Here is a 12,330-nt window from a genome sequence, read left to right as displayed (position 1 = left end):
CCTGGTTAAACTCACTGTACAGGGCGTTGATTTCAACCGTTTCCGCCTGTACGTTCTCCCCAACCTCTGTGCGACACTCTTACTGGGCCTGGACTTCCAATGTAACCTTCAGAGCCTCACCCCCAAATTCGGCGGACCCCTACCCCCCTCACCATTTGCAGCCTCACGACCCTCAAGGTTGACCCTCCCTCCCTCTTTGCCAATCTGACTGCAGTTTGCAAGCCTGTCGCCACCAGGAGCAAATGGTACAGCACCCAGGACAAGACCTTCATCAGGTCCGAAGTCCAGCGGCTGCTTCGGGAGGGTATTATCGAGGCCAGCAACAGTCCCTGGAGAGCCCAAGTGTGGTGGTTAAAACTGGGGAGAAACACAGGATGGTCGTGGACTACAGCCAGACCATCAACCGGTACACGCAGCTCGACGCGTACCCCCTTCCTCGCATATCTGATATGGTCAATCACAGTACCGTGTCTTCTCAACGATTGACTTGAAATCCGCTTACCACCAGCTCCCCATCCGTAAATCGGACCGTCCCTATACTGCCTTTGAGGCGGACGGTCGACTGTATCAATTTCTTAGGGTTCCCTTCGGCGTCACTAACGGGGTCTCGGTATTTCAGCGAGAAATGGACCGAATGGTTGACCGGTACGGACTGCGGGCCACGATTCCGTACTTAGACAATGTCACCATCTACGGCCATGACCAGCAGGACCATGATGCCAACCTTGCTAAATTTCTCCACACCGCATCTCTCCTCAACCTCACTTATAACAAGGAGAAGTGCGTGTTCCGCACAGACAGCTTAGCCATCCTCCAAAACGGACTACTGGGGCCCGATCCCGACTGCATGCGCCCCCTCATGGAGCTTCCCCTCCCCCACTGTCCCAAGGCTCTCAAACGCTGCCTGGGGTTCTTTTCTTACTACGCCCAGTGGGTCCCACAATACGCGGACAAGGCCCGCCCACTGATCCAGTCCACACAATTTCCCCTCACGGCTGAGGCACAACAGGCCTTCGCTCGTATTCGCTCAGACATAGCCAAGGCCGGGATGCACGCAGTAGACGATACACTGCCCTTCCAAGTAGAGAGCGACGCTTCAGATGTTGCCCTTGCCGCCACTCTAAGCCAGGCAGGCAGACCCGTGGCATTCTTTTCCCGCACCCTCCATGCCTCCGAAATCCAACACTTCTCTGTTGAGAAGGAGGCCCAGGCAATCGTTGAAGCGGTGCGGCACTAGAGGCATTACCTGGCCGGCAGGAGATTCACTCTCTTCACTGACCAACGGTCGGTAGCCTTCATGTTTAACAACACGCAGCGGGGCAAGATCAAAAACGACAAAATCTTGCGGTGGAGAATCGAGCTCTCCACCTATAATTACGAGATCTTGTATCGCCCCGGCAAGCTCAATGAACCCCCAGACGCCCTCTCCCGAGGTACATGTGCCAGCACAAGTGAACCAGCTCCGTGCCTTGCACAAGAGCCTTTGCCATCCGGGGGTCACTCGGTTGTACCATCTGGTCAAAGCCCGCAATCTGCCCTACTCCGTCGAGGAAGTACGGACAGTCACCAGAGACTGCCAGGTCTGTGCGGAGTGCAAGCCGCACTTCTACCTGCCTGACCGCGCGCGCCTGGTGAAAGCGTCCCGCCCCTTTGAACGACTCAGCGTGGATTTCAAAGGGCCCCTTCCCTCCACCGACCGCAACACCTACATCCTTAGTGTGGACGATGAATTCTCTAGGTTCCCCTTCGCCATCCCATGCCCGGATATGACGTCTGCTACTGTCATCAAGGCCCTTGATTCCATATTCTGTTCGGTTTCCCCGACTATATCCACAGTGACAGGGGATCCTCGTTCATGAGCGATGAGCTGCGTCAGTTCCTGCTCAGCAGGGGTATCGCCTCCAGCAGGGCGACCAGCTACAACCCCCGGGGAAACAGGCATGTAGAGAGGGAGAACGGGATGGTATGGAGGGCCGTCCAGCTGGCCCTACGGTCCAGAACCTCCCAGCCGCTCGCTGGCAGCAGGTCCTCCCTGACGCGCTCCATTCCATTCGGTCACTACTGTGCACCGCAACTAACAACACACCTCATGAACGTGTCTTTGCCTTCCCTAGGAAGTCTACATCCGGGGTGTCGCTCCCGACTTGGCTTGCTGCTCCAGGGCCAGTCCTTCTTCGTAGGCATGTCAGGCACCACAAGGCAGACCCTCTGGTGGACAAGGTACGCCTTCTCCACGCGAACCCACAGTATGCCTATGTGGAGTTCCCCGACAGCTGCCAGGATACAGTCTCGCTCGGGGACCTGGCTCCCTCGGGTGCCGACCCCATGCCCACACTCCTCCCTACCCACGTGCCACCTTGCTTTTCCCTGGCGCCCCCGAATTCAGCCACACCAGGTCCATCCCTCATTCCCCTGCCCACACTAGAGGACATGGAAGATTTTGGCTCGCTCCCGGAGTCATCCCACCACTGGCCAGCACCAACACCGCCAGCACCTACGCCGTCGTCGCCGACACCGCCTGTGCAGACGTCGCCACCGCTGCTGCGTCGCTCGCAACGGAACGTCCAACTCAACCTGTGACGGGCACAGGGTTGCCCGATGGACTCTTGGTCCCTTTTTGCCCACTCTGTAAATAGATCACGTTTATGTACTATAGTTTCACATCACCCCCGCTGGACTCATTTTTACAGGGGGTGAATGTGGTGATCTCTACCACTGTATATATGTGTGTGCTTGCATTAGGGGATGTATGACAGTGCCTGTATTACAGGTTTTCCGGTAAGCCCCTGCCGGCTAGCTCCGCCCACAGGGAGCAGTATAAATATTCATAAGTTTCCCTGAGATGCCATTCTACAGGTGCAGACGAAGGAATAGCATCTCACTGTAATAAAGCCTCTCTTGTACCGTATCGAGTCTTTTGTGTGCAATTGTTAGCGCCACAGGTCATTTCCTGACCCTACCAGCCTACCCAACATGAGGTAAACCCTGGCAGCCTCCCTAGGTTTCCAGGAAGGGGCCTCCTGTACAGTTGTTTCATGGCCAATGGAGAAGCCTCCTGCCACAAAGACAATAACCACCTAGTGGCAATGGCACCACCGCTGCATTGTGACATCCCATCATAGTTCCCCGGGACATCAAGTGTCCCACTTTCTGTCAGCGCCTGGTCAACTCCCACTTTCAGTCACGATAGCAGGTTCTGAAAAATATTACCTCAATGTTTCAGATCAATGATCTTTGATCTGAATTCCAGTTCTGATTAATTGGGTCATCAACTTGTTTCTCTCTCGCTGATGCCAGCAGATCTGCTGCACGCTTCCAGCATTATTAATTTTTATTTAAGATTTCCAGCATCTGCAGTATTTTGCTTTCGTTATGGAATCCCTTGTCTGCACAGTTGACCACACTTCTAACCTTGCTATTGTTGATCTACTGCAGCATTTGTAATAGTCCTTTTGCTTTCTGTTTTTCCAAATTACAGCTTGGAATTTCCCCTTCGCATTGCAGGAAGTTTGGGGTCAGACTCCTGCCCACTGCCACAACCTAACCATGCCAACTTCCTGTGGTGGGCTCATTAATTATTTAGGGTAGAGTCCCAAATAGAAAACTCAAACGATAAAATTAAGAAACTAATTCTTGACCCCGGCTGGGTCACTGTCTGTGTGGAGTCTGCACGTCCTCCCCCTGTGTGCGTGGGTTTCCTCCGGGTGCTCCGGTTTCCTCCCACAGTCCAAAGATGTGCGGGTTAGGTGGATTGGCCATGCTAAATTGCCCGTAGTGTCCTAATAAAAGTAAGGTTAAGGGGGAGGTTGTTGGGTTACGGGTATAGGGTGGATACGTGGGTTTGAGTAGGGTGATCATGGCTCGGCACAACATTGAGGGTCGAAGGGCCTGTTCTGTGCTGTACTGTTCTATGTTCTATGTTCTATCTGTGTCCTGAAAATTGAAGGAAATAACTGTAACTTCTGCAAACTTATAAATAAAGGTAAAATGCCTTTTAAATTTACCATAATCGTCTACAATTATAGAATGAAAAAAATCTCAAAAACGTTACATCAAAATGACAAAATTTATGTAAGCAACTAACACACATTGATGATTATATCAAAGAATGACATCTTGCATTTTTCCTTTTATTTTTATAGTTTGTTCATCCTTGAGATTGATCCTGAGTATATTGAACTACATGAAGTTATGAAGTTACATGATAATTGTTTTCAATACTCCACAGGTTCACTGGAGGGAGCTGTAATCTTATCAATTGTGAGCATTAATAGTGTATATGACTGCAATAATCAGAGATGTATTACTAATAAAATAAATAACTGAAAAAGGAAAAGCTGAGAAAGACAACTTATAATTGCATCATTCTAGTTTAAAAAAGCTTTTTTTAAATTACTTTTTCTCAGTTACAAAGCCAGGGCTCAGAGTGTGGACGGGGCGAACCCCTAATCCAGCTCCTTGTCTGCTCCAAAAACCAATTCAAATTCAAATTTAATCCAATTCATAGTCCCCACAAGAGAGGCATAACAGATCCGAGCCAAAAGGCAGAGCAGATACTACACTTGAACTTAGCCAAAAGGCCGAGAAAGCTTTTTTTAGATTTTAAAAATTCATAAACTACAGCCGCAGGAGCAAAGTACCAAATATCAGAGCTCTGGGAGAAATATCTGGAAGCTCCACAGCCTCGCAATACTCTTTCCCACTTGAGCTAAGATTCGCATTGGGTTAATGTACAGATTCAAGGGGCGGAATTAGTTGCATTCTCATTTACATACAATCAATCAACTTTGTTCGCGTCAAAATTCATTCCATGCAGTCAATCAATTTTCTTAGAATCCCAGTTATCACATATATGGTTACAGTGTGTATTGTCTCACCAGCCCCTAACTTCATGCAGAAGTCATTCAAGACTAACATAAGGATGTATCCTGTCTGCATCTGGGGACCTTGAGCTATTAAGGATACATTGGGCGTGATTCTCCGCAAATGCGGAGAGTCGTAAAGGCTGCCGTGAAACCGGCCGTGTTTCACGGCAGCCTCCGCGCCCCCTCCCGGGAGCCGATTCACCCCCCTGGTCGGGGCTAGCATCGCGGCCCCGTGAAGAACGGCATCGCGGGCTTAGCGAACGTTCGCTAAGCCCGGCCGCCATGACTCAAGGCGGCTGACGCGCATGATGACGTCAGCCGCGCATGCGCAGATTGGACGGGTCCAACCCGCGCATGAGCGGATGATGTCATCGCGCATATGCGTAAAACCCACGCATGCGCGGTCCGTCATGCCCCTCAGCCGCCCCGCGGACTGATCCTGCGGGACGGCGGAGGGACAAAGAGTGCGCGGGTATCGGACCCGCTGCCTGCGATCGGTGCCCACCGATCGCGGGCCCATGCCACCCTTGGCACGGCCGTGGTGCGGCCATGCCAATCGGTGCCATGGTTGTGCAGAATGGCACTTTGCGGCCGTTTTCACGAATGGTGAGAGCAGGTGTGGTTAAATTCGTGAAAACGGCAGGAAAGGCCTGGGAACTCGGCCCATCGGATAGGGGAGAATCGCTGTTCGCCGTAAAAAAACGGCGAGCAACGATTCGTGTCGTGGGGCGGCCGTGGGGGGGGGGGGGGGAGAGAATAGCGGGAGGTCGGGAAAAATGTCGGGAAGGCCCTCCCGCTATTCTCCGACCCGTCGTGGGGGGCGGAGAATTGCGCCCATTGTGCTCCTTGTCCTGTGAAGCTGTTATCAGCAGCTATTGAAATATCTCCTAGAAATACCCACGCCTGGTTCTCATTTAATGAGGCACAGTTTGTAACTTATTGTTCAGGAATGTGGCTAGTTCAGCCATTATGTAGTAAGCATTGTGTATAAATTGTCAATTCCTATAAATTGCTTCTTCTAAACAGGCATCTAAGCCAATGAGTACCTTTTGTCTCAGCAGAACTATTCAAAAGTAATATAGAAGCAAAAATGTAGTTACAGAGCCAACTATAATTTATATCATAGTCCAGTATCAGAAAATGTCCCCCAACACTGCTGATGCTGGTAAGGTGTTCTGCAAAGCGGTCACCCAGTCTACATTTAGTCACTCCAATGAGGAGTAGACCATATCGGGAGCAGCGTATGCAATAGGCCAGATTGAAGAGGTGCACATGAAGTGCTGCTTTACCTGAAAAGAGTGTTTAGGCCCTTGGATGGTGAGTAGGGAGGAGGTAAACGGGCAGATGTTGCACCTTCTACAGTAGCATGGGAAGGTGCCATGGGAAAAGGCTGAGGTGTTGGGGGTGATGGAGGAGTGGATCAGAGTATCCCAGAGGGAACGATCCCTGCGAAATGCTGACGAGGGAAGATGTGTTTGGTGGTGGCATCATGCTGGAGTTGGCGGAACAGGTCGAGGATGATCTTTTGAATGCGGGGGCTGGTGGGGTGAAAAATGTGGACAAGGGGGACATTATCCTGGTGTTGGAAGGGAGGGGATGGGGTGAGGCAGAGATGCGGGAGATGGGTTGGACACGGTTGCGAGCCCTGTCAACCACAAGAAAGAAGGAAGTCATGTCAGCAGCACCATTTTGGAAAGTGGACATTTGTTTAGAGGAAATGATAAAGGAGAAATTGTTCAGTGAGGGGAAAAGTTCACCCAGGCGGAGAAAAGGCATTCTCAAAAATAGCATTGTAAGATGTCTTACAACACCAGGTTAAAGTCCAACAGGTTTATTTTGAATCACTAGCTTTTGGAGCATAGCTCCTTCATCAGATAAATGAAGAGGTGGGTTCCAGAAACATATATATAGACAACTTCAATGATTCAAGACGATTCTTTGAATGCGAGCCTTTGCAGGTAATTAAGTCTTTACAGGTCCAGATGGAGCAACAGGAGAGAGGGATAATCAGAGGTTAAAGAGGTGTGAATTATCTCAAGCCAGAACAGTTGTAGGATTTCGCAAGCCCAGGCCGGATGGTGGGGGGTGATGTAATGCAACATGAATCCAAGGTCCCAGTTGAGGCCGTACTCATGTGTGCGGAACTTGGCTGTAAGCTTTTGCTCGCTGATTCTGCGTTGCCGTTCGTCCTGAAGGCTGCCTTGGAGAACGCTTACCCGAAGATCAGAGGCTGAATGTCCTTGACTGCTGAAGCGTTCCCCATGGCAATTGTCGCGCGATGTCCATTCATCCATTGTCGCAGCATCTGCATGGTATCACCAATGTACCACGCTTTGGGACATCCTTTCCTTCAGCGTATGAGGTAGACAATGTTGGCTGAGTCGCACGAGTATGTACCGCATTCCTGGTCTTCACCTTTGACAACAAGTTCTTCATCCAGACACACGGAACAGCCATGGGGACCAAATGCGCACTTCAATATGCCAACATCTTCATGCACAAGTTTGAACAAGATCTCCTCACCGCACAGGACCTTCAACCGCCGTTATACACCAGATACATTGATGAATCACTGAAATGACTACACGATGACATCAATAAGTTCTTTCCCACCATCAGACTCACCATGGACTACTCTCCAGAATCGCTTGCATTCTTGGACACACTCATCTCCATCAAGGCTTTACCGCAAGCCCACGGATTACCTCACGATGCTCCACTTCTCCAGCTTCCAACCTAAACACATTAAAGAAGCCATCTCCTATGGACAAGCCTTCCATGTACACAGGATCTGCTCAGATGAGGCGGAGCGTAACTGACATCTACAGACGCTGAAAGATGCCCTCATCCGAACGGGATATGGCGCTCGACTCATCGATCCACAGTTCCAACGTGCATCAGCAAAAAAACACACCAACCTCCTCAGAAGACAAACACGGGACACAATCGACAGAGTACCCTTTGTCGTCCAGTAATTTCCCGGAGTGGAGAAACTACAACATCTTCTTTGCAGCCTTCAACACATCATCGATGAAGACGAACATCTTGCCAAGGTCATCCCTACACTCCCACTACTTGCCTTCAAACAACCGCGCAACCTCAAACAGACCATTGTTTGCAGCAAACTACCCAGCCTTCAGGAGAACAACGACCACAACACCACACAACCCTGCCAGGGCAATCTCTGCAAGACGTGCCAGATCACTGACATGGATACCACCATTAGACGTGAGAACACCACCCACCAGGTGCATACTTGTGCAACCCGGCCAATGTTTTCTACCTCGTACGCTGCAGGAAATAATGTCCCGAAGCGGGGTACGTTGGTGAGACCATGCAGACGCTGCAACAACAATCAACGGACATCGCGCGACAATCGCCAGGCAGGAGTGTTCCCTTCCAGTCGGGGAACACCTCAGCAGTCAAGGGCATTCAGTCTCTGATCTCTGAGTAAGCATTCTCCAAGGTGGCCTTCAGGACGTGCGACAACGCAGAATTGCCGAGCAGAAACTTATAGCCAAGTTCCGCACTACGGCCTCAACCAGGACCTTGGATTCATGTTGCACTACATTCACCCCCCACCATTTGGCCTGGGCAGATGAAGCAAAATTCAAGCAGAGTGAGGAGTTGTTGCATGTGTGCAGTGAGGAAGGAATCCTGAGAGAAGTTGGTTGGCCTGCAAAAACAATCAAGCGAGCAGAGAATGGTGCTAATGGCTGCAATGTAGAGAATAAAGAAGAGATAATTGTCTGTGAAGAGAATGAAAAGTGCTAGAGGGTGATTGGAATAATGGAGAGAAATTGAAAGTACTAGAGAAGCGATAAAGTCTGCTGTAATGTATTTTAGAGAGAGAAAGATAAATGAAGAGCAATACTCTTCCGTACATCAGATACCGAAGAACTTACTTTACTGTATTCATGGCTGGGAAATGACAGACAGCCTCTGAAATCTCTCCACTGCCTCATGGGCTCCTTGATCACTACATGGACTTGGAAACCATTCTGGTACTGCTGAGCGACAGGCGTTCCTTCCTTACCAATACATCTTCTGTAAATAATTCTGGAGAGGTTACTGAAAACCTAGGTACTTATCTGCAACTCATTCCAGAGATTCTTCTTCTTTCAGTACCATGGAAATGAAAGAAACCATAAGGGAATCTGGTGAAGTTTACATTCTTCATTTAATAATCTGAAGTGACTATTCCAAGACTTGAGGGCATGACTTAGGCTGACACTGCTTCAGTAGTCAAGAAATACTGAATTTTTCAGACATACTGTCTATCGGTGGGATGTCCAGCTTGCTTCTCATGGATTTGTTAGAGATCTCAAGACATTATTGGATAACTGCTGAAACAGTCCAGATGAACAATCTTTCCTTAGCCAACACCAAAAAGGCAGATTAAATCTCATTCACCTGATTGTTTTTTTGGGTTTTTGTGTACAAAATGGTTCTCATATCTCCCACACAACAAAAGCACCATACATTAGTAATTCATTCAACATAAAGGGCTTTGGGATGCCCTGAATTATGTGATTATGTTGTAAGTTCTTTCCAAGCCAGAGTTCAACATAAACAATTGATATAGACAGATAATGGTGATGCTGGTGTGGAATAAAACTTAATACTTGTGTATGAAAGCATTCTGTTCCAAAACTGGGGTCTTGGCAGGGGTACTTGAGTTTTGCTGAAAAAAGAGTCATGCTGTCAAAGCTTTTCACTTTGCATTCATCAGGACAGATTTGCAGAAATACCAATTGTAAACGGAAGAACAATTCATACTGCATGAGAAGAGACTGCTGATTAGTTGGTGAGTAAACACTAATTGGTTTGGACATTGCCATTAAGAATGCACCAGGGGACAGTTCAGTGCCAAGCACTTTCTTTTCATGCAGTATAAATTGTTGTTCCCTTTACAATTGTTATTCATGTGAATCTGTTTTGAGTGCAAGGCAAAAAGCTTTGACAGCATGTCTCTTTTGTCAGCAGTACTCAAGTTCTATATTACCAAATAACTATTTGGATACTCATTCTATTCCATAAACCAGTCTTAGCCACGCAAAGACTGTATTATAGATTTGTTAGCGAATCGGGAAAATTGAATTTCAGTGCCCTGAAGACTTTTTGCCATTTTCATAATTACTTCATAATGCCAAAAACCTACAGATATAACAATAATGAATTTATTACAGATATATGAAAAAAAATCAAACGGAATAGACATTCAAATATGCACATTATCCAAAATGAAACATTATGGGCTGGATTCTCCAATCTCCGACACCGAAATTGGGTTTGGCGATCGGCTGGAGAATCCACTTTTATGCTGGAATTGGGGGCGTTGCCGATTTTGTGATGCTCCACCCCTCAAAAACGCTGTATTCTTCGAGTATGCTGAACGGTGTCGGGGCAGCCTCAGGATGTCACCTGAGGCCATCCCCCAATGCCGGCCCCCATTGGACCGAGCTTCTGTGGGGAGCCAAGGAGGTGAGTAGCCATCTTTGCTGTATGGCAGGCCGCCGCCGAGTGCATGCGCGGCCATTGACCCACTCATTTTGAGGCTGTATCCATAGGTAAAGCCTGGGGCTTTACATTGCGCGGCTGCTAGCCCCCCCCCCCCCAACCCGGCGGAGGATCAGTGCAGAGGCAGCGCCGATTTCTGGTCGTAAGGGTAGACGGATCCTGTGGGCATAGGCGCAGGATTGGAGAACCCAGCCCCATGACCTTTACAATTTTAAGAATATTTTCATGATAATAAAATAGAAGAAAGAAAAAAGAGAACTTAAGTACTGACCCAATACAAATTAAGTTAAAATAAACAAAGTTAAATCAAACAGGACAACAGACATTCAAATCCTTTTGGACATGATTCTCCGGCCTTGTGGCGCTCTCGCTCGAGCGAAACGGGGCCGGTGAACAGCGAGAGGCTGAAAACGAGAATCGCACCAGGCACCAAATAGTTTGCGATGCAACTGGCCAGCTTCTGTAAACTAAATCAGGACCTCACTGTAGCATCGCGAGAAATCAATTATCACCACTTAAACCCTATTTCCATACAATTAATGGGAGCCAATCCATATCCAGCAGCCTCCCATCATACATCGGCCTCCCCAGAAAGCGGTCACACTGCCGCAGATTAGTGCTCCTTTTTAAAAACTTGAACCTGGCAAAAGGGCTTCTGTGGGGAGCCAAGGAGGTGAGTAGCCATCTTTGCTCACAGGCAAAGAGCCCGGGGGTGTTGGGCTTGCCACCCCAGTGCTCGGGGGGGGGAAGACATTCAGCCAGGGGGAGCACACCCTCTGCAGGGGTGGGCCGCCATGGGGGAGTCGCTGGGGGGGGGGGGGGCAACCGGGGGCACCACGTGTGGTACCATCATGCCAATCCCTGGATAATGTGGGTTCCAGGGGCAACCCTTGTCCCTGCCTGTCTGCCCCACTGATCACCCATGACCCCCACCTACTGCCGGGTCCTCTGGCTGTGTGGCTGAGGCTATTGCTCATAGTGAATTGGTAATTGTGGTTAAGTGAGCACTTCACACAACCCAAGTGGATTCCCGAGGGTGGGCTTGCCATGTAGCATGTGGGAATTATTGACTAGCATCCCAATCAGACCGTGATGCCTAACACTGTGCCTGAACACTGCGGGAGGCAACACCACACGCATTAGTCAACATCCGAATACCCAGGGGATGGGACACAGCTCTGGGGTCATGTACACGGACGGAGGGTGGGTGAGTGCCACACGGAGGAGACCGGCGCCCGGTCCATTGACGTTATGTGCGAATGTCCAGGATACAGGGTCTGGGGTTCGGTGAGGGGGGCCCCGCTGCAGCCAGGTGTGCATGGGCAAGGAGTTCTGGGTGGGGGCGAGGGGGGTATCAATGGCGGATTGGTGGGTCCTGGAGTGGGAATCACCGCTGTTTGTCAGTCTAATACTCTCTCCCAATTCCTTACAGATATTGAATGTTATGGCACGGTGTTTGGGACCCAGAACTTGCCCTAGTGGCGCTGCTGCGAGGCCGGATGGTCAGACGCCAGAGACGGTGACAGATGTTTGAGACGGCAGGCCATGTGCTGGACCCACCCCACACCCTGAGGACCCGGCTGCCCATTAGGCCATGGAGGGACCCAGAGGGGGAGCGACAGCCCAGGGTGTACAGGAGTCGCTCGTCGTTTGAACAGATGACGGACAGCACATGCCACAGGAGGCTCCGCCTCAACAAGGACAAGGTGCAGCACCTGTGCTATGTCCTCGCAGACTTGGCATCACGTAGAGGAGGAGGACACCCGTTCCCGGTGGACATCAAGGTCACCATAGCCCTGAACTTATACATCTTAGGATTATTCCAGGGCTCAAGCAGGGACTTGTGTGACATCTCACAGGCCACAGCCCACAGGCGCATCCGACAGGTCACGAATGCCCTGTTTGCCCGGGCAGAAAACTATATAAACTTTGACATGGACCAAGC

General features: G+C 49.8%; 1 pseudogene; it reads right to left on the bottom strand.

Moving 5' to 3' along the window:
- Positions 1–4,387: 4,387 nt before the first annotated feature.
- Positions 4,388–4,593, bottom strand: LOC119962554 (annotated as a pseudogene).
- Between the last annotated feature and the right edge of the window lie 7,737 nt (positions 4,594–12,330).

Source organism: Scyliorhinus canicula, chromosome 2, assembly GCF_902713615.1.
Source record: "Scyliorhinus canicula chromosome 2, sScyCan1.1, whole genome shotgun sequence".
NCBI lineage: Eukaryota > Metazoa > Chordata > Chondrichthyes > Carcharhiniformes > Scyliorhinidae > Scyliorhinus > Scyliorhinus canicula.
This window is presented reverse-complemented; position numbering and strand designations above follow the sequence as displayed.